The sequence below is a fragment of the Sturnira hondurensis genome, unplaced genomic scaffold (assembly GCF_014824575.4).
Source record: "Sturnira hondurensis isolate 20B ecotype Veracruz unplaced genomic scaffold, ASM1482457v3 Scaffold0016433, whole genome shotgun sequence".
Taxonomy (NCBI): domain Eukaryota; kingdom Metazoa; phylum Chordata; class Mammalia; order Chiroptera; family Phyllostomidae; genus Sturnira; species Sturnira hondurensis.
This window is the reverse complement of record NW_028089064.1, coordinates 608,953-636,594: the sequence shown is the minus strand read 5'-3', so window position 1 is coordinate 636,594 and position 27,642 is coordinate 608,953.

Genomic DNA, 27,642 nt, shown 5'->3' with positions numbered 1-27,642 from the left:
AACTTCTTTAACTCAACACCATGGATTTATTCATCTACAGTTCATTTTTAATTATTACTATATGTATTTCAAAGTATATTTATAATTTGAAGGTAATTGTTAACTTAAAATATATAATATTTTACATCATGAAAAATTATAGTGTTTATTTATTTTCAGTAATATATTGTTTCTGTTGCTGTTTTACTATGTCTTATAAACACTTTTATTCATTCATAGTTATTTGGTGTTTTTTGTTGAAATTTCCTTGGATATTATGAACCATAGATGCCCTTCCAGTGATGACTCAGACATTATGATCACTTTTCCAGGTCATAACAACTTAGCATGAGACAGCTGGTTAACTGTGTTAGTGATGTCACAGGCTGGCCCCATTCTTCTACTTGAGATAATCATCGTGATACAAATTATGTGGCAGAGCTCTCCTTAGCTTTTGGCTGAGACTAGATTTTTAAAACGATCTCTCTTCCCCCTCTCATACTCTTACCAGTTTTCCTTCACTGTGGTACAAGTTTCTGCTGAAAGCATTCCCTCAATAAACTGCTTGCATACAAATCTTCATCTGTGGTCTTACTTGGGAAACTGACCTACATTAACCTATCTAGTGACTGAGCTAGATCAAGATTGAGTTGCAATTTCAGTAAGATTCAGTCCACCTCATTTATCTTTCTCAGAAGTTGCCTTCCAAGGTTTTGATTGTGTTATTGTACAACACTGTTCCGCAAGACTGGAGGAGAACATGTTTTTTTTTTAACTTCTTTTTAATTGTTATTACATTTATAAGAGTGACATTGGTAAATAAAGTTATATAGTTTTTCAGTGTAAAATCTGTGATACAGCATCTTTATAATGCATTGTGTGTTTACCACCCAAAGTCAAACATTAAGACTCACTTTGTTATGTATCATGAGACTGCAGATTATTTACTGTAATTTGTTAAGGTTTCTAGCCCAGTTTCCTCAGGTTAACACATAATCCTGAAACTCAGCAGAAAGTCTATTAAAAAAGTATATCTGCTTTATAATTCTCTCGTGTCTAATCTATCATGCCAGCTGCTGCAGCTGCAAAAATGCACATAGGTTTCTCCCCCAGCAATGATATATCTCTGGCTAGGATCATCTTGAATTTTTTTCTATGACCAGAATCAGAAAGTTCCCCCAGGCAAGATATAGTCAGTGATTATTGTATAACCTAGAAAGGACTCACCTTTTCTGTAATTTTAGCTTATGTAGTTCCTATTCTTCCAATGTATTTAAAAATATTTTTAAGCCTTGGCTGGTGTGGCTCAGTGGATTGAGTTCTTGCCTGTGAACCAAAGGGTAGTTTGTTTAATTCCCAGTCAGGGCACATACATGTGTTGTAGGTCAGGTACCCAGTAGGGGGCGCATGAGAGGCAAACACACATTGATGTTTCCGTCTCTTTCTCCCTGCTTACACTCTCTTTGAAAATAAATAAATAAATAATATCTTTAATATATATATAATTTTTAAAAGGAAATCCAGTTTTCTAGTTGTTTTAATAGAATCACTAACCTGCTGCAAGCTCCTATACTTAAAAAGAAATAGATATTTCTCTCACTTTTAGTATACAGTATATTATCACTGAAAATAGCTTTTAAGCTGATATATTTCTATCTCTTTAAGATATTATTTTAGGTTCTGTACACTCTGTTGGACGGTTCCTGTTTTGTAACTCAAATGTCCTTTCTCTGTCTGGTGTTAGCATGTTCTATTTATATTTGATTTCTAGGAGCTTTAGTATGATGTGCTTGAATTTCTTTATCTTTATCCTCTCTCATTGGTAAATCAGTCAGTTAAAGACAAATACCAGATGGTTTCATTTGTATGTGGAATCTAATGAACAAAATAAACTAATGAACAGAATAGAAACAGAGGCGTGGATACATGGAATAGACTGACAACTGTCAGAGAAGAGGTGGGAGGAAGAACTAGATCAAAGAAGGTGAAGGGATTAGCCAAAGAACATATATGTGTGACCCACAGACAAAGACAACACTGTAGTGGTGGCCAGAGGGAAGGCAGGCACAAGGGTTCAGTGGAGGTGAGCAAAGGAGGGGAAAATGGGGACAACAGTAAAACAGTATTTTTACTGTTTTACCTTTATTTTAGTGTAAACAGTAAAAATAAGGTTAAAAATGTTGTGTTTTTCACTACTTTAATTACATCTCTTACATAGAATTCTATATTTTCTATTTTCTGTTGCTTTATAAGTCAACCCAACAGTCTTCCCCTAACCTATTTTCTTTTTTTAAAATAATTTTTAAATTTAATTCTTGTTCAAGTACAGCTTTCTGTCTTATATTCCCAACCCTGCCCGCCCCCCGCCCCAGTGCTCCCCACCTCCCTCCCATTTCCACCCCCCCCTTAGTTATTGTCCATGTGTCCTTTATACTTGTTCATCTGAGTCCATCCCCTTTTCCCCTATGATTCTCTCCCCTCTCCCCTCTGGACCCTAACCTATTTTCTAGCTGAATGACTTTCTCTTGAGCTGCTTCTAATTTTTTTGAATATAAACATTAAAACATTAATTTTCATTTAGAAATTTGCCATCTAGAATTTTATATGATTTTATTTTTACATTTTTATTTCCCATAAAATTATTTAGACCTTAATTTTTCTAATATGCTAAACAAAGTATAATAAAGTACATGGCTGATAGGGACAGCATCTATTTGTGAGCCTGCTGTTATAGCCTGTTTTCATGTTGGTTTAAGTGAATTCTACTTTTGAATCCTTATTCCTTCTGATTTAATGCCAAATAAAAGTATATATACAATTTATATTCTGTGCATATAATATATTGTATTACATATTAGATATACAATGTGTGTATGTATATACATACACAGGGTCTGACACAAATAACATCCCTTTATTATTATAAAATCATAAGAATATAATTCTATAATGTAACAATATCATGCTCAGGCATATGCCAGTTTAGTAGAAATATTAAAATTAAAACTATAAATAATTGCACTTATATTATTACCTTACCAACCACATGCAAGCAGGTGTTTCTTATGCTGGACCCTGTATAATAAAGTTAAAAATATGTGTGTGTGTATATATATATGTGTGTATATGTATATATTGTTTAATCTATGTATTTGAATCTATGTATGAGACTCTATTCCTCAAGAAAGATGAAAGGCTCTTAAATGGAAGTTAGAAAAAATCCGGAATAATTTACTGTGCAATAAGACTGAGCACACTTACATCAGGCTGTGGTCAATGGCAGAACTGGTTTGTCTGTGGGATTACTGTATGTAACCTGCATGGTAGAGTCATGTAGTACTTATGTAAGCCCTTGCCTATCCTGGAGCCTGACATTCAGTTTTTTATTTTTATTTTTATTTTTTTGTGCAACTTGATGATACACATGAAAGCTATACAGGTCTTCCTAGCCTTTTAGTTAATGCTTTCTACTTCAAGTTTGAAGCTTCCTAATTGCAGTTTTCATAAATGTTTTAGGAGAAAAAGCATTTACCAAATGTGAAGCTAACCATCTGGAATTCCATTCTTTCCAAGCCTTTGGCACTGCAATTTTTGCTGAGTCGAGAGCATTTTGATAGCTTCGAATACATGTTCTGTTAGATGCTATAATCAGTAGGGTGTTATAAACATAAGATTTCAAAATTTCTGGGAGCATAATTTTATTAAACAATTTTAAATGGGTTTATTAATAATTATATTTTAGATATACATTTAAATATATAATGATATGTTAATTGCGTTGAACGAATAAAACGGAATTACAGTGTGAAGTATAGTATTCACATGAGGGCCACATTTTATATAAAATATCAAATACCACATTTTTACTAAACTAAGTATAATGAATAAACTTTCAGGCTGGTATTCAAGAAAATTGGACACATAATAAATCATTGTGGATGAAAAATCTTATATCAAGAATATGGATTCTCCAAGATTAAGACATTATCTTTACCAATATTTAGGTATTTTTGTTTTCTCCATTATATAATATACACACATTTTAATAAGTATAAATATATGTTACAAATATTTATGCTTTAATAGACAAAACACTGACTGTTCCATAGCTCATAGTTTAGACTTTAACGAAAATAATCTAATCAACCATTTGTTACTGCCATATACAGACTTAAAAGAAAAAATATATACATATTTTTTTAAGTTACAAATTGTGGTAGAAAAGCTATAGTCTCCCAAATTAAAATTTGTTTTTCTTCCTTAGTAGTGTAGTGTAAGCTAGGCACATGCCTGTTAGATGCAAAAAGTATTTCCAAGCCTTCTTAACATCTGAGTACCATCATATGACATTTTTGCTAATTAAATAAAACAAAAGTATGTGTATTAACTTACCCATATATAAGGTATGTGCATATAATAGTTTAGTAGTAGATTTTGGATACTTTAATCTAATTCCAATGGCAAAGTAGAAACTTTTCTGTTTTGTTGTTTTTTTTTTTTAACTACAACATTTGAGACAGAGCTGAATGCAAATTTTTATTCATAAAAACAACATCATATTCAGAATCTATTTTTATTTAAAAATTTTATTGATGCTGACACATTTAGGTGATATAATGATGATGATATACTGTGCTAGCTTTATCTTGTGGATAAATAAAGCAAAATGCCACAGGTGAGAGTATGGTAAATCACTTATTCAAAGACCATGTCTGGACTTGGTATATGTGAAGATGGAAACAAAATGATACCAAGTGTGTACATCTATGATACTGGAGTCATCCTGGATGTGTATTTGTTTCACATCCCCTTAGTATATTCATATTAGGATTTATAAGAAAGTGTGTTTCTTCTGGAAATGAAACACTTTATTAAGTACTGTACAGAAGTAGGTAAAGAGGGCAAAAGAATATCAAAATTTACTTATTGCTAAAAAATAGTCGATAAATTATATAGTTGAATAATACTTGATGTATACATTTACAAAAATGTATACTGAAAATAAGTTGGCAAATACAGGGTATTAAAAATATCCCCCAAACAACTGATTTTATTTAAATTATGAAGTCAAGTTTAAATCCTGATGTAGTTTACAGAATCAAAGAGTCAATATGTCATTTATATTCACCATTAAAAATAAAAACCATATTTCCAAAGATCTCTTTTTATTTTTAATTATATTTTTATTGATTCTAATGTTATAGTTTTCCCATTTTTGTCCCTGTTATTCCCCTCTGCCCCACACCCCAAATTCCACCAGCATTCGCCCCACTTAGTTCATATCTATGGGTCATGCATGTAAGTTGTTTGGCTTCTCCATTTTCCATACTATTCTTAACCTCCTCTAGTTCATTTTGTAACTACCACTTATGTGTCTTATTCCTTATACCTTTTGCCCCATTCTCCCCATTCCCCCTCCTTGCCGATAATCCAGCATGTTATCTCTATTTCTGTGAATCTCTTCCTGTTCTACATATTTACTTAGTTTATTTTTGTTTTTGTTTTTAAGGTCAGTTGCGGATAGTTGTTGATAGTTGTGAGTTTGCTATCATTCTACTGTTCATAGTTTTCATCTTCTCCTTTTTCTTAGATAAGTCCCTTTAACATTTCATATAATAGGGCTTGGTGATGATGAACTCCTTTAGCTTGACCTTATCTGCCTTGACTTTATCTGCCCTTCCATTCTAAATTATAGATTTGCTGGATAGAGCAATCTTGGATGTAGGTTCTTGCCTTTCATGATTATGAATACTTACTTTCAGTCCCTTCTTTCCTGCAAATTTTCTTTTGATAAATCAGTAGATGGTCTTATGGCACTCCTTTGTAGGTAAATGTCTCCTTTTCTCTTGCTGCTTTTAAGATTGTCTCCTTATCTTTAACATTAGGTAATATAATTATGATGTGCCTTGGTGTGTGCTTCCTTGGTTTATACGTTTTTAGTACTCTCTGAGCTTCCTGGACATCCTGGGACTCTATTTCCTTTGCCAGATTGAGGCAATTCTCCTTCATTATTATTTTTTTCAAATAAGTTTTCAATTTCCTGCTCTTTCTTTTCTCCTTCTGGCACCCCTATGATTTGAATGTTCGAATAGAATGGTTAAAGTTGTCCCAGAGGTTCCTCAGCTTCTCCCCATTTTTTAAAAAGTTATATTTCTTTATTCTATTCTGGCTGAATGTTTCATCCTTCCTTCTACTGTAAACCACTGATTTGAGTCCAACTTTCCTTCCCTTCCCTGTTGGTTCCCTGCGTATTTCTCTTCATTCCATTTTGTATAGCCTTCACTTTTTGCTCCATTTTGTGACAATACTTAATCATTTCTGTAAGCATCCTGATTACTAGGGTTTTGAACTCTGCATCTGGTAGGTTAGTTATCTCTTCATCACTTAGGTCTAGTTTTGGAGCTTTGGCCCTTACATTAGGGCCATATTTTTTGTCTAGGTGAAGCTGTTATGTTGTAACAGCTTCAGAACCTTAGGTATTTGCCAGGGTGGGGCAACCCACCTTGCTGCTGCGTTGTGGTGCTCTGTATGGGGGAGAGGTCTGAAAGGGAACCATGCCACTTGCTTGTCTCTCAGCTGCCTTTCAGTCACTTTCCCAGCTATCCACAAGCAAATCTGGCCCTTTTGCCCAGGGCCAGATGGAGAAGTGGAAGGAGGGGTTTGTGTACATTCCAGGATCTTGTAGTTCTCTCCAACTAGCTCTCCCATGAGGCTGGAAGTCTGTCCTGCCACCATAGTCCCTTTAAGGGGACTTAAAGGGCAGAACTTTTGAGGGTTTATTTTCCAGGACTAGAACACCAAAAGTTTTGAAAATGAACACACACAATCTAAAACTTTATGGGAAACAACAAAAGAAATCCTGAGAGGGAAGTACATAACAATACAGGTCTGCCTTTAAAAAGACAGAAACATTTCAAACAAATAACCTAACCCTACATCTAGAAGAATTGGAGGAACAACAACAAATAAATCCCAGAGTGAATAGAAGTAAAGAAATAACCAAAATCAGACAGAAGTAAATGACATAGGGACTAAAAGAACAATCCAAAGGCTTAATAAATCCAGGAGCTGGTTCTTTGAAAAGATCAACAAAACTGACAAGTTTTAAGGAGACTTATCAAGAAGAAAAGAGAGAAGACCCAAATGAATAAAATCAGAAATAAAACAGGAGAGATTACAACTGATACCACAGAAATACAAAGGATTGCCGCGGCCCGCCGCAGCAAGGGTGGTCGAGAGGTGAGGCGAGGGACTGAAAGAATGGAGAGGACCAAATGCTCTGCTGGCAAATGGCAACTTTATTCAAGGAACTACTGTCTTATATACAAAACTGCAGTGGCCTGAAGCAAGGCCGCGAGGAAATGGGAACAATGCTGTTTTACAAAAGTTCGTACACTCCTGAGAGTTATCAAGAGGGCAAGATGTTCTCATATCCTGAGAACATTAGCCCGAAGGTAATAGTGTCCTCATTACTATCATTTCCTTGGAACATGACGCATATGCCAAGATCTTGTTCTTTCCTTCAAGGCTGAGGACGAGAAGGTCCGGAAAATGTCAAGATACCCGCCGGCTCCAGGGACCAGAAACTAAGTTCCTCCACCATTTTCACAGTGGAGGACTCTGTCCTTGGTCCCCTGCGGCCTGGTGGGCTCCCACAAAGGATCATTGTGATTTTAATTTGCACCTCTCCGATAGCTGGTGATGCTGCTGAGCATCCTTTCATGTCTCTGGGACGTCTGTATGTCCCCCTTGGAAAAATGATTGTTCAGGACCTTCGCCCATTCTTTAATTGGGTTGTTTGTCTTCCTGGAGTAGAGTCATGTGAGTTCTTCATATATTTTGGAGATCAAACCCTTGTCTGAGTGTGGGGTAAGTGAAGGCGGTCTGACTTCCTCACCCAGGTGTTTGGGTAGCTGGGGAAGCAGTGTTCCCATAGCCTTGGAGGGGCCTAATAACTAGTGTTCTCACAGCCTTGAGACTGGGTCTGATAAACTGTTCCTATAATGTGAAGTGGGCTCGCATGCACAGAATTATGTTATGTTATTTAATACTCTGGCAGTTTTCTGGCTTTGTTCCCCTCTGGCACTTAAACACGTAGAAACTCCTTGCTGGGGGTGATGACGATGAGATACACACAAGGGGACAGGTGCCATGATGGGTGCCGTGCTGGGGAGCAGGGGCCAAGGCATGAGACAGGCAGATAGACATGCAGCTTGTAGCGTGCATGGCTTGCCCACCCATGAATAAAGACATGCCAGACATCCCAACAGCTCTGTGAATATTTTTCTGTATGCACAGATACCATGGACCTACTTGGCCTTGAAGGGTGGCAACACACTAAGGTATCATTGCAAATATATTTTTCCATACAGTTGATTCTCTTTCATTTTGCCGATGTTTTCTTTAGCTATTCAGGAGTTTTTTATTTTGATGAAGTATCATTTGTTTATTATTTCATTTTTATGAATTAAAGGATGAAATAAAAATAAATTATTCCAACAATATAAATAGAAAAAGGAAACAGACATATGTTTGAAGCTGAATAGTGTAGCATCTTAATCTGCTTATAGATGGAAGGGTGAAGAAATATAAAGTAGATATAATGTGAAGGCTTAAACCAAAAGGAATAATTTGAAGAAGAGAAATTTTATGAGTAATATTTTTCTTAACATTAAGCAATTGATATATTTTATTTTCAAAATGTCACTTCAATGGTTTATATGAAAAATTAAAGGGAAAATTTTTGTTAGGTCATCTGTATGTATCTTATTAGATTATACTTTTTATGAAATAAAAATATAATTTTATAAAATAATTATTATAGATATAAACCTCTAGATATTCATTTGCCTTAATTAAAATGACTTCCCTAACTATAATGAGATATTTTTATATCTTAATTATTATTCAGTCATCTGCAAATATTTATTGAGCAACTGTATCACATCAGTAAACAAAGCATGAACATAGCTCCTCCATTATGAACCCTGAGATGCTAACTGGAAAAGCAGAATGAGAATATTATTTAAAAATTCACATTATATAGCATTGCAGAAGTTGATAAAGGTCTAAGAAAAATATACTAGAGTTTGAGGGGAGGAAGAGTTAAAAAGCATAATGATAAATACAATTTTAAATATCACATATTCATCATTGTATCTCATTTCACTATGGCTAATTATATGTAATACATCTATTTGTAAGTTGGGGTTATGATCTAATTTGCATGGGTTATCACTATACCATTATGTAAATTATTTATCCTCTTTTCAATTATTTTTTTATTATTATGTTTCTCTTCTTTTTTTACATACCTTCTGGGAGCTCTCTAAATATAATATAGAGAGACCCATATTATTCATGATGCTGTCTTTTGTTCTGAGAGAGATATATTTAATCATTTTAAAGACGTAATCATGTATGTTGTTATCATTGATATTTAAAAACAAAGGAGAGCTATTGGTACTTTTTTCTCCAAATATTTTTCAGTATCTGTGAAGATAATTATATTTATTTTTTAAAGATATTTAAATGACAGCCTGTATTTGTAGCTTTCTTTCTTTTTAAATATATTATTTATTTATTTTTAGAGAAAGGGGAAAGGAAGGAGAAAGAGAGGGAGAGAAACATCAATGTGCGGTTGCCTCTCATGTGTCCCCTACTGGAAACTGGCCTGCAACCCAGACATGTGTCCTGACTGGAAATCAAACCAGTGACCCTTTGTTCATAGGTCCATGCTCAACTCACTGAACTACACCAGCCAGGGTTGGTATCTTTCTTAGTACAGAAAAATCCTTGCAGCCTTAAAGGAAGCCCAATTAGACCTTATGTCTAATTCTTTTGATATTCTGCTAAGATGGTTTTTTAAAAACAAATTATTTATTTATTTATTTAGTTAGTTGTTGTTCAAGAACAGTTTTCTGTCTTTTACTCCCACCCCAGCCCACCCCCCGGTGCCCCCACCTGTCTCCCATTTCTACCCCTTTAGTTTTTTGTCCATGTGTCCTTTATACTAGTTCCTGTAAATCCCTCCCCTATTTCCCCTAAAATTCCCTCCACCTGTTTCCTCTGGTCACTGTACACCTGTTCTCTAATTCAATGTCTTTGGTTATATTTTGCTTGCTTGTTTTGTTTTGTTGTTTAGCTTCTGGTTAAAGGTGAGATCATATGGTATTTGTCTTTTAATACCTGGCTTATTTTACTCAGCATAATGCTTTCCAGTTCCATCCATGCTGTTGCAAAAGGTAGGAGTTCCTTCTTTCTTTGTGCTGCATAAAATTCCATTGTGTAAATGTACCATAGTTTTTCGATTCATTCATTTACTGACGGGCACCTAGATTGCTTCCAACTCTTGGCTATTGTATATTGTGCTTCTATGAACATTGGGGTGCATAGGTTCTTTAGGATTGGTGTTTCAGGGTTCTTAGAATATAATCCCAGCAGTGGAATTGCTAGGTCAAAAGGCAGATTCACGTTTACGTTTCTTAGAAAATTCTATACTGTTTTACATAGTGGTTGTACCAATCTGCAATCCCACCAACAGTGAACTAGGGCCCCATTTCCCCACAACCTCTCCAACACTTGTTGGTTGTTGCTTTGTTTATGATAGGCATTCTCACCAGTGTAAAGTGGTATCTCATTGTGGTTTTGATTTGCATCTCTCTGATAGCTAGTGATATTGAGCATTTTTTCATGTGTCTCTGGATCCTCTGTATGTCCTCCTTCGAGAAGTATCTGTTCAAGTCCTTTGCCCACTTTTTAATTGGGTTGCTTGTCTTCTTAGAGTGGAGTCCTATAAGTTCTTTGTATATTTTGGAGATTAAACTCTTGTCTGAAGAATCATTGGCAAATACAATCAGTTCTCTTTTTATTTTAATACTATTTTGTTTTGCCATGCAGAAGCTTTTAATTTTAATGAGATTCCATTGCTTTATTCTTCCCTCTATGTCCCTTTCTCTATAGGACATGTCAGTAAGAATGTTGCTACATGAAATATCTCAGATTTTCTTGGCACTGTTCTCCTCTTGGGCTTCAATGGTGTCATGGCTTATATTTAAGTCTTTTATCCACCTTGAATTTATTTTGGTGTATGGTGTAAGTTGGTGCTCGAGTTTCATTTTTTTTACATATAACTGTCCAGTTCTCCCAACACCATTTGTTGAAGAGGCTATCTTTACTCCATTTTATGTTACTGCCCCCTTTGTTGAATATTAATTGACCATAGAGACTTGGGTTTAATTCTGGGCTCTCATTGGTCTATGTGCCTGTTTTTATGCTAGTACCAGGTTGTTTTGATTACACTGGACTTGTAATACAGTTTGATATCAGGTATTGTGATCCCTCCTACTTTGTTCTTCTTTCTCAAAATTGCACCTGCTATTCGGGGTCATTTATGCTTCCATATAAATTTTTGAAGTGTTTGTTCTATGTCTGTGAAATATGTCACTGGTACTTTGATAGGTATTGCATTGAATCTGTAAATTGCTTTGGGTAGTATGGACATTTTGATGATGGTAACTCTTCTAATCCACGAACGCAGTATGTGTTTCCATTTGTTTGTAGACACAAATGATTGATTTCTTTCTTCAGTGTTGTGTAGCTTTTTGTATAGAGGTCTTTTACCACCTTGGTTAGGTTTATTTCCAGATATTTTTTTTTGTTGTATAAAATGGAATATTTTTTCTTAATTTCTGCTTCTGCTGTTTGATTGTTGGTATACAAAAATGCCTTTGGTTTCTGGATATTGATTAGTATCCTGCTGTTTTACCAAATTCATTTACTAGGTTGAGCAGTTTTGGGATAGAGTCTATAGGATTTTCCATGTATGCTGTCCTGTCATCTGCAAACAATGACAGTTTTGTTTCTCCTTTCCAATTTAGATGCCTTTTATTTACCTTGCTTGTCTGATTGCTGTGGTTAAAACTTCAAATACTATATTTAATAGAAGTGGGGAAAGTGGACAACCTTGTCTTGTTCCTGATCTTAGTGGAAAAGCTTTTAGTTTTTGCCCATTGAGTATGATGTTGGCTGTAAATCTCTCATATATGGCCTTTATTATGTTGAGGAATGTTCCTTCTATTCCATTTTGCTGTTTTTATCATAAATGGGTGTTGTACCTTATCAAAACTTTTCTCCGCATCTATTGATATGATCATGTGGGTTTGTCTTTGCTTTTGTTTATGTGATGTATTACATTTACTGATTTGTGAATATTGAACCAATCTTGCATCCCTGGGATGAATGCCACTTGGTCATGGTGTATGATCTTTTTAATGTGTTGTCGGATGTGATTTGCCAATATTTTGTTGAGGATTTTAGCATCTATGTTCATCAGCAATATTGGCCTAAAGTTATCTTTCTTTGTTGTGTCTTTATGTGATTTTTGAATTAGGATGATGCTGGCTTCATAAAAAGAGTCTGGGAGTCGTCCATCATTTTTGATTTTTTGAAATAATCTGTGAAGAATAGGAGTTAGCTCCTCCTTAAAGGCTTTGTAGAATTCTCCTGTGAAACCATCTGGTCTAGGGCTTTTGTGTGATGGGAGTTTTTTGATTACTGCTTCAATTTCATCTGCTGCTATTGGTCTGTTCAGGCTTTCTGCTTCTTCTTCATTGAGTTTTGGAAGATTATATTTTTCTAGAAATTTGTCCATGTCACCTAAGTTTTCAAATTTTTTGGCATACAGTTCTTCATAGTATTTTTTTACAATCCTTTGTATTTCTGTGATGTCAGTTGTAATCTCTCCTCTTTCATTTCTGATGGTGTTTATTTGGGTCCTCTCTCTTCTTTTCTTGATGAGCCTACTTAATGGCTTATCAACTTTGTTTATTTTTATAAAAAAACAGCTCCTGGATTCATTAATCCTTAGAATCATGCTTTTTTCACTCTATTTCATTTAATTCTGCTCGGATCTTGGTTATTTCCTTTCTTCTACTTGCTCTGGGCTCGTTTTGTTGTTGTTCCTCAAGTTCTTGTAGGCGTAGGGTTAGTTTTTGTTTGTTTGTTTGTTTGTTTTAAATGTTTCTATTCTTTTTAGGTAGGCTTTTTTGTATTGCTATGGACTTCCCTCTCAGGACTTCCTTCTCGTAAGTTTTGGGTTGTTGTGAATTCATTTTCATTTGTTTCCAAAAACTTTTTGATTTCTCCCCTAATTTCATTCTTGATCCATTTGCTGTTTAATATCATGCTATTCAATCTCCATGATTTGGGGTGTTTTGGTCTTTTTCTTTTGTGTTTGGTTTCCAGTTTCAGTTCCTTGTGGTCAGAGAAAATGCTTGGTATCATTTCAATTTTCTTAAATTTGTTGAGGCTTGTTTTGTGACCTATCATGAGGCCTATCTTTGAAAATGTTCCATGTATTTGAAAAGAATGAGTATTTAGCTTCTTTGGGACGAAGGGCTCTCTATATATCAGTTAAGTCCATTTCATCTAGGGCATTATTCAATGCCACAATATCTTTGTTGATATTTTGTTTGGAAGATCTGTCCATTTTTGACAGTGGGGTGTTAAAATCACCTACTATCATTGTGTTGCTGTCAATATCTTTCTTGAAGTCCTTTAAGATTTTCTTTATATATTTGGGTGCTCCTATGTTGGGTGCATATATATTTAAGATGTTAATGTTTTCTTTTTGATTCTTCCATTGAGTATTATAAAGTGACCTTCTGTGTCTTTCTTTATGCCCCCCCCCTTTTTTTGAAGTCTATTTTGTCTGATATGAGTCTTGCTATCCTGGCTTTTTTTTCCTGTCCATTTGCTTGAAATAATTTTTTCCCAGCCCTTCACTTTTAGTTTGTGTATGTCTTTCATCCTGAGGTGGATCTCTTATAGGCAGCATATTTGTGGGTCATGCTTTTTTATCCATTCAGCTATTTCTATGTATTTTCATTGTACCTTTTAATCCATTTACATTTAAGGTTATTATTGATAGGTACTTATTCATTGCCACTTTTGTACCTGTGTTCCTCTCGGTGTCTCTCTTTTCCTTCCTTTCCTTAAAGCAGTCCTTTTAGTATTTCTTGCAGGGCTAGTTTGGTGGAGGCATATTCTTTTAGACTTCTTTTGTCTTGGAAGCTCTTTATTTGGCCTTCTATCTTGATTGAGAGCCTTGGTGGGTACAGTAGCCTTGGTTGTAGGCCTCTGGTTCTCATTACTTGGATTATTTCTTGCCATTCTCTTCTTGTTTGGAGCATTTCCATTGAGAAGTCAGCAGCTAACCTCATTGGGGCTCCCTTGTATGTTTCTTCCTTTTTCTCCCTTGCTGCCTTTAAGATTCTCTGTTTATCTCTACATTTTGCCATTTTAATGATGATGTGTCTTGAAGTGGGCCCCTTTGGGTTCCTCTTGATTGAGACTCTCTGTAATTCCTGGATTTGTGTGACTTTTTCTCTCATCAAATTAGGGAAATTTTCCCTCATTACTTTTTCAAATAGGTTTTCTATCCCTTGTTATTCTTCTTCTCCTTCTGGTATTTCTATTATTTGGATATTATAATGTTTCATATTGTCCTGCATTTCTCTTAATCCCTCTTTATTTTTTTCTGAGCCTCTTTTTCTTTTCTTGCTTTTTCCTGGAGTTTTTTTCTACTTTGTCCTCCAACTCATTGATCCAATCTTCTGCTTCATGGGTCCTGCTTTTGATAACTTCTACTGTGTTCTTCACTTCAGAAAGTATATTCTTCATTTCCTCTTGGCCGTTGCTGATAGTTTATATTTCCTATTCATGTTGTTATAGTTTGCAGTGAGTTCATTGTACCTCCCCTGTAGTTTCTGGTAGCTCATTGTGAGCTCTTTGAACTTCCTGATAACTAGTGCTTTGAATTCAATATCTGATAGTTGACTTGCCTTTATTTCATCTAACATTCTTTCTGAGGCTTTCTCCTTTTCTTTCATTTGGGGATTGTTTCTTTGTCTTCCCATTGTTTGTGAGATTCTTCTTGTTAGCCTCAGCTTCTTACATTTATTTGTTCTGGCTTCTTGGGGTTATGGTGTAAACTTTTGTGGTATAATACCTGGGAGCTTTGGTGGTGTAGTTTCCTTGATCTCCCAAGTTCACTTGTCTTGGCCTGACATTTAAATTGGCTCTGTGTTTGTCTTTCAGTTTTGGTTCTCTTTTGTTCTTCCTTTTGTGGGTCCTTCTCTCCGGCTGGTTAACTGATGGTCCCTCTGCCACCACCTGTTTTAATTTATTGTACTGTTGAAGGAAGGTTGTGTTGAAGCTAGTTTTTCTGTATGTACAAGTTTTTGAGGATTCTCTTTTGCTCCTTTTGAGTTGCTTGTGCTGGGTAGGTTTTTCCACTATTTAGTTGTATTTCCAGATAGGTCTTGGATTGAGGTTTTTGTGGCTTCTACTCCCTCCTTCACCTTCTTCTGTTGTTATCTGTTTGAGATCCCTTTGTTGTTGGGTTCCCTCTTCCAGTGGGTATCCTGGTGTTCACCACTTCTACCTACTCCTTTTTATTTTTTGTGATCAGTTGGAGGGGAAGGCAAAATGGTTTATGACAGCAGGGGAATATTTTATGATATTTATAGTCACAGCCAGTAGAAAAGAGATGAGTGAGATCTTTAGGCTATGTATACTGTTAACCATAATCTTCAACCTCATTAGCCACTGTTAAGAAAGGATGGACAGAAGATATGACTCGTGTTGGGGAGGGAAGGCTTGTGAGTTGGATCTAGAAAGCAGTGAGGTTGTGGGAGGTCAGATTCTGAGGTAAGGTGAGAGTAAAGGATAGTAAATAGGTGTAGCGTGTGAGCAAATAGAGTTAATCACTACAGTAATACAGTTCAGGAAACTGTGAAGTGGGCTAAGATCTGGGAGATGTGTTGTGAAGTATTTACAGTTGTATAGAACAGCTATTATTTACAATAATATTAGAGCAACAATCATATGACAGACTCTATGTGATCTGGATAACATGAATAGGGGGTATAGAACTTTGGGTAGTGTGCTAAAGGAAAACAAGTGGCGTGAAGTATAGAAAATTAGCAATACACTGTGAAAGAAAGAACAGGGGAAACCTGTCAAATGATACAATATAACCATCCAAGGCAAAGAAGCCTATACAGAAAGAGGAAGAATACAAAGATACTTTTAAAATATAAAAGATGTGAGAATAAAATAATAATAATAATAATACACAAGCATGCAGCAACTAGTGGCTTCTCAGCTATAGCAAAGTGAAATTTGTCTCTGTGTCTCTACTTTGGGATGCCCCCTCTTTGGGTCCAACTCTGGTCTTTTTGCAGTTCTAAGTTGTTCGTGTCACTTGTGGGTAAAAGGAAAAAAAGGCAGGAAAAGGGAGGAAGAAGCAATAAGTTTGGAAAGAAAGAATGAATGAATAAAACAAGAAAAGAGAGGGGAAAAGTATTGAAAAATAAAACAATAAAATTAAAAAGATAAAAAATTATTTTTAAAAAATCTCTTGTTGGTTTCAAACTGGCCACATCGTTTTTTCTGGTCTCGCTGGCTGCAGCAGGCCGAGGGGTGATTGGTGTGGCTTTTCTGAAAGCACCCTCCCAAGAGCTTACCTGGCTCCTCTCCCCAGCACCCCAGGATAAGGATCTAGGTCCTCTTCAGAGCACTCTTTCCCCGGGGGTCATCACCTTGGGGTTTGGGCACGCATGCGCTCTGTCCTGGCTGCCTGAGTCCCGTGGGTTCTGGCGCAGACCCTTTTCAGTTCTATGGGGAACTCTAGGCCTTATGCCCAACCTTGGGATCACTGCCAGGCTGGGTGGGGAGCAGGCCAAGCTGCTGTTGAAGGAGAATCCTTCAGTTTACTTTCCAAAGAATTTCTCCTTAAGAAAGCCTGCCGCTCAGCACAGCCCAATCCCCCAACCAGACCGGTGACTCTGGGAGTCAGAGCCTGACACTGCGCCTCCCAATTCTCTCAAGCTGGAGACCACAGACTCTGTGGTTGATCACGGCTCTTTGTCCTTATTACCCTCTCTGTAAACTCAAGCAAACAAGTCTCTCCCAGTGGTTGTTCAGCCTTGCTAGGCCGGAGAGGGGGGGAACTGATGACCTGGCTCTCTCCCAAGGATCCTTCAGCAGGCCCAGGGCTCCCAGGTCCACGGTAGACCTGGGGGGTGCCGGCTCAGGCTGACACTGACACTAATCCTGTCTCCGCTCCAGTCCCTGAGACCCTACTGTCCTGCACCCATCTTCTTACCCTCTGATTTTTAAGTGCCCGCTGTAATTTCTGGTCTCTTATTTTCATATATGTTGGGGAACTGCTGGCTGTTTGTGCTGTTCCTCTGTACATTGGCCAGGATTTTCTCCCATGTGTATGGGGAAATGGAATCCACTCCATCACCAACTTCTCCATATCGTAGTTTCTAATTTCTAATGTCATCATAGTGTACTAAGCATCTAATAACTAGGCATCACTTCATGGAAGCTCTACCAGACATTAAACAGCCCTACTGTAAAATATGTTTAATCTCAAGACAAAATAACACATTAGCCTTCAAAAATTATTATAAAAATATAATATATTAAAAACAATGAATTAAACAGGCATATGATCTATACAAATATGATTTTTAAATTACTTTTATGTAAATCCACCTTTCATAAACTTAGAGTGAAATGTAAAATTTCTATTTATATTTTGAATAAATTAATGAACTAAATGTTTCTGATGACAATGCATTTTTGTATGTTTGTTTTAAAAATATCAAAGTCCACTTCCAGAAAATGCACATAAGTGTGATTACTTTGAAATTCAATGAATTTCATAAATTGAATAAACCCAAGATAAAGAGAATCTTGGTAGAAGAAGACATTATTAGAACAAGAGGAATCCTATCCTTTCTGATTCCTTCTATCATTAACCTTCAGCGCTATAAAGACTTGCAAAAGTATAGCTTAGTTTTACATGAGCTTATAAAAAGGAGACATTGTCTTTTGTGACTGGGTCTTTTATTCAGTATTAAATTTATGGCATTTGTCCATTGTTATCCAATGTAGTCAGAGACACACACACCACTGGCACCAAACACTGTTGATGGCACGGATTTTGTGGGGTTGGGTAGGGGAGGTGAAAAAACAAAAACGTAGTAGAGTTCCTGTATTACTCTTAGCTCTTGACTGTTTCATGGCATTGGTTGGACAAAGCTGATACATATGCACTATGGCCAAGGTTCTAGCTGAGGTGAGGCAGGGAATATTCCAGGAATGATAGTAGCCCCACATTGACACTGAAATATTTATTTCTAAATTAGTGGTTTAATAAAGCCTTCGGCAACATCTAGTTTCTCTGAGTAAGAAGAAATATACCTCTGTACTCTTGCCTAGAAACAGCATTAGTAAGGGCCCACCAGTAGTAAACGGAAAGTCCACATCCTTCCCAACACTTGGTATTTTCTGCTTTTTTTATTGTTTATTTGGATGACTATGCAGTCTTTGAATTATGATTCTAAATAGAGTAGATCACACATTTTTGTATATATATTGGCCATTTCAATATTCTCTTCTGTGAATTGTTCAATCTTTTATTTTCTTCAATTTTCTGTTATTTTTACCTTTTAATTATTTTTAGAATTTTACTAGTATATATATTGGTTAGTAGTCCTTTGTTGAAATATCTAGTGCAACTATCATTAAATTCTGAGGTTTTCCATTGTGTTTTTTGATGGCTTATTTTGAATAATATTTTAATATATAACTTTATAGATTTTATATATGTATGTATTATAATTTAAGTTATATGAACATAAACGATTAGATGAATTTATTATTTATTATTAATCTTATCCGATAGATATATGTCCATTCTAAATAAAAGTTATTCTATTTTTTACTAAATGTTTACTTTTTTATATTAAACCTATATTATATTGAAATACATTTTTCTTTTCAGAGTATGACTCTGTGTGTATGGTGTAGAGTACTTACCAAAAATCTTATATTTTATAAAGAAGGCCAAATTACCTGTAACCATTATTTCAAAAGACTATATAAATTTAGTCTTAAAATACTCTAGGGAGCTAGCCCATATTTAAAACATGTTTTCCTTGTGCAATGCTCATGACAAAGTCATCTCACACATCAATCACAGGATATTAATGAAAAAGTAGGATTTCTTACTGACACCTTTAAACTGAAAGTAAAGCCCCTTAGACACCCAGGAGATTATGTAGATAATATCCTGACTCTTGCACTTTGAATAGTTTCCACATTTTATTTTATAGTCAGGGATCTCTAACCTGTGGCCCATGGGCTGCATGCTACCCAGGATGGCTATGAATGTGGCCCAACACAAAATTGTAAATTTACTTAAAACATTATGAGATGTTTCATTTTCATTAGTGTTTGTGCATTCACTGTATGGCCCAAGACAACTCTTCTTCATCCAGAGTGGCCCTAGGGATGCCAAAGTGTTGGATACCCCTGTTAATCTTGCTTTGTTTTGCAAGATTGTCAAAATCCTGTTTAAAGGGATCTATAAATGCTATCAGAACAAAAATTGTTCCCTGTGCTCTGCTCTCCTCTTAATCATTTATTTAAACATTTCTAATTTCTTAGTTATGTTAAGAATATTATAGAAAAGTATTGTAATGTGGTATTTTTTATTTTTCCCATTTGAAATGGCAGAGTTGGTTGAGAGTCCAGCCAGTCAAAGTTCAGAAAAGAAGTAACTCTGCACAGTTCTTTTGTCTGGTTTACTTAGCACAGTATCTTTCTACCTTAGGCTTTGATAAATACCTATTTATTTTATTTATATTAAATAAATCCAAGAATGTTTCTACCCTTTTCTTCTGGGTTGTAGTATAGAAAAAGAATTCACTATATTTCACTATCATGTGTGCATGTGTATAAAAGGACCTTTTGTTAAAATAGCTGTGGCTTGATTGTTGGTGTAAGTGATATGTTGCTACATGAGAGTTAGTACAATATTTAGCTTGCTTATATGAAATCATTATTAATAAAAATAAACCAGCCTGGCTTTATTAAAATTCAGTAGTGTTCATTTATATGAATGAACAAAAAAGAAGAGTTATATTTTTCAAGCAGTTTCTCATTTCCCATTAGAAATATAATTCCATATTGCTACTGAAGATGTAATATATTAAACAGAGGAATGATAATCTGGGTTTAGTAGCACTTAAGCAATTTTTAAAAAATGTTCTTTTTTATATTAAATGCTGACAATAAATACAGCCTAATTCAGAAAAGAATGCATATATATTCATGTATAACTTTTTAACAAACATATGCTAAAATTGCTGTGTAATTATGTAAAAATATTATTTTGAAGGCTTTCCCTTAATTATGTCTACAGCTGATAGAGATAAAGAAAATTTTTAAAAAGGGATTGAATGAGGAGGCACACCAGTATGTTCAGTAACACTTGTAACAATATGCCTATTAACAATTGAAAGATCAAATAATATAAGTAAAAATTTCATCCTAACACCCAGTAAATGTCTTTTACTGTAACGGATTTTTTTTCCTTTTTGGGAAAATAAATAATTTATATTTTGGGGTCAACTCTATTGTAGACACATGATTTAAAGTTGAAGCTCAGGTGAAAGATCCATGTATTCTTATTATGCAAATGAACTAACTAAATAAGTTAATTAACATAATAAAGTTCTGAAGTATTTGAATGTGTATTGAAAATTTATTATTTTATTTGAAATATGGATAGGGTCAGAAACTGTGCTCCAAGGAAACTAATTAGAGTGTATTATGTAGGTTCTGACACAGAGTAATGACAGAGTTCACAAGCAACATTTATGTCAAAATTTTACCATCACCCTTGGTGGTGTGACTCAGTTGGTTAAATATTGTCCGATACACTGAAAGGTTGGCAGTTCGATTCTCGGTCAGGGAACCTACCTAAGTTGCAGGTTCAATTCCCCGTCAAGGTTTGTGCAAGAGATCATGTTTCTTTTTCACATTGATATTTCTCTCTGCATTTTCTTTCTTCCCTTCTTTCTATTATCAATAAGCAGGTCCTCAGGTGAGGATTAAAAACATTAAAACAAAAAAAAATTACTTCATTATGATAATACACAAGCCAACTAATCATTTCAAAAGAACAGAAAAAAGTTGTTGATTCAATAATAATTATAAATTATTTTTAATTATTAAATTTGCTTGCTATGTTAAGTAGACCTTTCCTTTATTATTCAATGAAAATATTTTATATTTGATCCAAATTTCTGTGACAGGTCATAACATAAACTAAATAATATTTTGTTTGTTGTAATTTTATTTATCTTTCAATAAATAAAATGAGAGCCCAGGTAAAAATATAAACGCTCCAAAAGCAAATCAAATGAAGTATAAACTAATACGTAAGTAGAATCCCCTCTTGGCCTGCCCCTAGAACATTTTTAATAATGGATTTTAAATAATAATAAGGTATACCTGTATATCTTCTAAGTAACAAAAACAGAGTAACCACTTTATTACATGTGTTTGCCCTTGGTATTTAGTCATAATAGTGACAAGGCAGGGTAAATTCAAATTGCTTTTAAAAGCAAAACAATTATAAAAATAAAAGGAAATTTACACCCAAAATACACTCTGTTATCAACTTCCCTTGAAAAATTTGATATTAACTTATTTCCAGAACCTTTTTAAATGTTCCATTGACATTCAGTAGGAGAAATTTTGAAGTGCTCAGCCATTGTGACTGATAATTGCCGAAAGTATTTTCATTTCAATGTATGTTTATTCTACAGAAGTAAGAGAATATGGACCCTTTCTTTCAAAATAGGGATGAATCCTCTAGCACCTGAAGTAATAGAGTCTTAATTGAGGTGTGCTGTATTATAAACTGTAAAATTATTATAAAAATGTATTGTTATTCAACTACACAAAGCATACATTTTTATCATCTTCTAAGATTATGGTTGTTTACATTTCACACCTGAAAGTTATTTATACTTAAAAGCACTCTGTGATTAGAAATGATATGCTATTAGAGAACTCTATTCATGACACTTGAGCTAGTTAAGTCTTCCTTAACAGCATTATAAACCCAAGCAATGAGATAACTGTTTCATATTAACCCACTTTTTATTGAAAGATCAATATTTTCTCATAATGTATTCTGGGTTTTTCTATTTAAATTTCCTAAGTATGATTTACTAGGGGTCTTAAATATATCATGTTTATTACCTGTCAAAAGTATTTGTCCCTGTTTTTTAAAATGTGCTCAGATTTTTATACTGTAAAGTTTACATAGCCAGAAGTAAACTGACCATCACTGTGCTCTAAAATGCCACTCCAAATGTTTGGAAAAAGGTAAAGAAAATATCCCAGGTTTCAAGTCTTCCAAATTATACATAATAGTTAAATATATATTTTAAGCATAAAATTTCCAACATTTCTTTAGTCATTATTCTTGAACATGCTCTGTTATAATAGTGCTTTTTAAATGTAGTCAGAAATGTCTTCTGGCCCTGGCTGGCGTAGCTCAGTGAATTGAGCGCGGGCCTGCGAACCAGACGATCGCGGTTCGATTCCCAGTCGGGGCACATGCCTGGGTTGCAGGCCAGTTCCTTGCAGGCTAACTAACAGCAGGGGATGCACAAAAGGCAACCATACATTGATGTTTCTCTCCCTCTCTCCTTCCCCTCTAAAAATAAATAAATAATTTAAAAAAAAAGAAATGTCTTCATGTACTCACTGATAGCAATAACGCATGCACCATGACTTGAAAGACTAAAAAAAAGATCTTATGAATCCATTTTTGAGGAATAAAAATAGAAAAGAAAATACTATAGAAATTTGCAGTCATCATCCCACAAAGAATTACAAAAAAAGTATACAATGACCTTCTTAAGGAGTTAGAGAAAATCAAAAATTTGCTCACTATTAATTTACTATGAGCACACATGCTCTCATTTAGCCATATATACTCACATACACATACACACTTATCACTGTGGTAAGCACCAATTGCAGTCATGCAGTGATAATTGTAGAGTTCATTTGGGGCACCTTTTTCACCTATGTGAAAGACTGAACTATAAGATGTGAAAATGAATTTTTTCACTTTGTTTTTATTCCCATGCATTATTACTAACTTTGGATATCTGGTAAAGTTCCCTTCAACTTATTATGTACATATATTTTTAAAAATATTTTATTTATTTATTTTTAGAGAGAGGGGAAGGGAAGGAGAAAGAGTGGGAGAGAAACATCAATGTGTGGTTGCCTCCCATGGGTCCTCCACCAGGGGCACCTGTGCCCTGACTGGGAATTGAACCAGTGACCCTTTGCTTCACAGGCCTATGCTCAATTCACTAAGCTACATCAGCCAGGGCTTGTACACATATTTTTAATATATATATTTAAATTTATTCAATTATTGTTCAAATACAGTTTTCTGTCTTTTACTCCCATCCCAGCCCACCCCCCAGTGCTCCACACCTCCCTCCCATTTCCACCCCTGTTAGTTTTTGTCCGTGTGTCCTTTATACTTGTTTCTGTGAATCCTTCCCCTTTTCCCCTGAAATTTCCTCTCCTCTCCCCTCTGGTCCCTGTCAGCCTGTTCTCTATTTCAGTGTCTTTGGTTATATTTTGCTTGGTTGCTTGTTTTGTTGTTTAGGTTCCTGTTAAAGGTGAGATACATATTTTTACTGTTTTTTTTTTTAGGAATAGTGTTTATAAAGTTTTACATTTCTTCACATTCTTATAAATAATTTTGTGTCACCATCCATTAATAATGTCTACATATTCACATAAATAAAACAATCAGCTTCTGGTTGGTTACTATTATGTTTTCATGACATCAGATTCCCTTATAAATAAGGACAATTAAATGTAGGCCCTTAGAAATGAAATACCCTGAGTTATATGTGGTTTGCAATAAGGAGCCAATTTCTAACAAAAACAACCTAGTGGAAAATTAAATTGCCATGTGCACATATGTGCAATAAATATTAGAAAAGAGAATGATCAAATATTTTTGAGAGGGAGGCTCTCACCCGCAAGGTGATAATACAGGCAGAGTGCTAGTCAGAAATGTGTGCATGCGCTCACTCAAATAGCAATGAACCATTCATTGTAACTTCAAAGACTGTACAAATATAGTCTTATGAGTCACTTTTTTGTGGTATAAAAATAGTAAAATGCATACTATAAACCTGTAACCATGGGTCATTAACAAACAGCATGTAATTGCAGATGTTTTTGTACAGTATCTCCTGGGACTGAACAAATAGTAGGGAAATATCCTTCATTGATAAATTAATATTATGAGCTGCAACAGTTGAGGATAAATGGTTCAATGTTCTCCTCCACTTCTCTCACAAATCTGTCATAATTCTTCAAAGAGAAATTATCTTTGTAAGTTATGGAACATTGAATAATCACTCTTTCAAGTAGAGGTTATATACATACATGTATACTGCATTTACATAACTATTATAAAATATATGTATTTATATGTGCATATTATTATATAAAATAGGCTAGTAGACATATGCTTAAGTGTGCTTCCTTTTGAAGTGGTATATTCTTAGCTTCAGGTATGAAATGAGATTGAACTCCTTACGGAACAATAACCTGAGTCACAGTTCTACACCAGAATATGAAACTAATTAGCCAATAGAAAAATATCAGTGATCAAGTTTAATAGATAAGTGCAAACAGTTTCAGAGATAGTTGTAGAGATACACATTCTTACTATCATTGAATGAAACTTCCCTTAACTCACATTTCACAAAAACTTTATATTGTCAATTAAAAAACAGTTTTAAACATTCTGTAGATATGCAATCTGATCACATTTCAGTTTTAAAGTGCATGTCTTTGATTACAAATAATTACATCTTTTCATACAACTTGCTAAAATTTGCAAATTAAAATCTCATTGAATGTGTAGATGAATATGAAAGTTATATTTTTAAAATATCTGATCTACAAATGTCATATAGCCTTCCATAATTTGTGTCTTCCATAATTTATTTATTTTATGAATTTCTGAGAGTAACTGAACATATATATTAAATTTATTATTTCACATATTTTATATGTAATTATAAACTCTATTATTTATTCCACCACATATCCTTCTTGTTGCATATAAATTAGAAAACCACTGATTTTTAAAATAATAGAACATACTTTAAAAAAAATCACCTCTCAAACTATCCACTCTTGATATAGATTAAATGCAAAACATCTGTATTTTTAAATTACCACATATTCAATTATATCAGTCACAGCAGCCTCATACAGTAAGATATACACCAACCAAGATATCAAGGCCGTAGCATTCTTATTCTTGTCTGTGACTACAGTATTCGCATGAGCGTACATACACTGTACTTTTCCTTCTGCAAAAGTTAGTTGTCCTTGATTTTGTAAATTGTATGTTATATAATACTACAGTACTATTGGTTAAAATAGTAGAGCAGTGCCGCAGGAATAATCTGGATACGGGAAACTGCAAAGCTGGAGCGTTGAGTGGGTGGGCACTGAAGTCTCCAAAATGTGAAAAGGAAGAATGTCAAAGATAAATCCCCTGGAATGGACTGGCCTTAGTAAGAAAGTTGGTTGAAATTTAACTGTTTATATACATTGTACATCTACATGTAACCATGTACATGTATACCAATACAACAGCCATATGAGATTCAGAAAACTTTTAAATCACTCAGCTAAGTTGAAAGAATATCTGCAAAATCACAGTGACCTCAGGATATAAATTCTAATGTGCTCAAGGGCTGAATACCTCCTTCTAAAGAAAAACTCACTGTGTGTAAGTTCCTAAAATGTTATGTATATTATAAATACTATGAGTAAAATAGAGTAGTTTATTAATTAATAAGAAAGCTATTTTATATTCAAACTCTTGTGCTGCTCCTGTTTTGCACGCCAAAAGGGAAAAATCCAAAGGTCAGCAATTCACATGAAAAGTTTAAGGGATCTTCGGCTTTGTTAGAGCTTAGGTTCAGCTCAGTATTTGAGATGTCAGCCTGATAAGTGAGGTATATGAATATCCCTGAGGGTCTTTGGTGCCAAATGATTGTGGTAGATCTTTTGCTGATGAGTCCTGTAAACAGATTAGTTGGAGCAAACTGGAGCATACACAAACTGAGACAGAGGGAGTATGGGAATTCCAAATTATTTTCTTTCTGAAATGAGGCTTAAAAAATTTGTAATGCAAGGTTCATTCTCAGCAAGTGTCAAAGACCAGGGTTATAGACAGGAAACTTCTTAAGGTCCCTGTATCATCACTAAGTTATGAGAGTTGGTGGGTGCAGAAGATCTCCTCCACATCCGCACTAATGCTGTAAGTGTAAACTGAACTTGGAGTATAAATGTTGTAAGAAAGACAGTGAGTGGCTCTCCATCAATTTAATGGAAAGGGGCATCATCCTGACCCACTCTGCCCTGAGTCTCCACTCCATCCTATGACTGTGATGAATGGAGGATACCACACAAAAGGGCATGAGACCTGCTCTTGGAAGACTAAAAACACGGAGTAATTTTATAAATAGTTACAAAATTAATTCTTTTAGATTTTTATTTATTTATTTTAGTGAGAGGGGAAGGAAGGAAGAAAGAGAGGGACAGAAATATCAGTGCATGGTTGCCTCTCTCGTACCCCCTACTGAGGGCCTGGCACACAACCCACCCATGTGCCCTGACTGGGAATCAAACCTGTGATCTTTTGGCTCACAGGCTGGTGCTCAATCCACTGAGCCACATCAGCCAGGGCACACAATTAATTTTAGCCACTTTGAAACATATGGTAAGTTGAATATTTATTTTAAAATCAATCTCAAAATATTTAAAATACGGTAAGAAGGGCCTGTGTGAACAACAGAGAAGAAGAAAAAGATAAGGCCAGTCCTGATTTAGAAAGTCAGGTCAACACTTCAATGCATTAAAGAAAACTTCACAAACACCATGAGCTGAACTGAGCTGTGGTGGTAACAAGTGATATTTAGCTAATACATACTGTACTCAGTCTGCCTTTCAAACAGGAAGATCTGGGAAAATGGGGGTAGAGGATGTCCAGGTGGGGCTGCTTGTAATTGGGGAATGGACAACAAAGGAACAAGCCAGGAGGTTCCTTTTACAAACTACCAGGCCTCTAGCTCACTGCCCCAGGTGGGCCTTTTTCTTTTTAAATCTTCAGTGAATGGCATTTTAGCACTTATGAAGAGCGAAGATGGGTAGAGAGAGGGAGGAAAATATCCATATAAGAGAGAAACATCAATCAGTTAAGTGACCCAAATAGGGACCAACCCACAACCGAGGCATTTACTCTGAGTAGGAACTGAACCTATGACCTTTTGGTTTTGTGGGACAACACTCCAACCAACTGAACCATACCAGCCAGGGCTCCAGGTGGGCATTTTAAGGTGACTTGAAGGGCCCTTCCCAGTCCAATTTGGCTTCACAGTGAAAGGGACAAGGTGGAGAACGTCCCAGAATAGAAATCTTACTTAAAAATACAACTAATTATCTAGCAAAGCTTTCATTTAGAATGGAAGGGCAGATAAAGTGCTTCTCAGATAAGGTCAAATTCAAGGAATTCATCGTCACCAAGCCCTTATTATATGAAATGTTAAAGGGACTTATCTAAGAAAAAGAAGATGAAAAATATGAACAGTGAAAGGACAGCAAACTCACAGTTATTAACAACCACACCTAAAACAAAAGCAAACTAAGAGGACAGCTAGATCA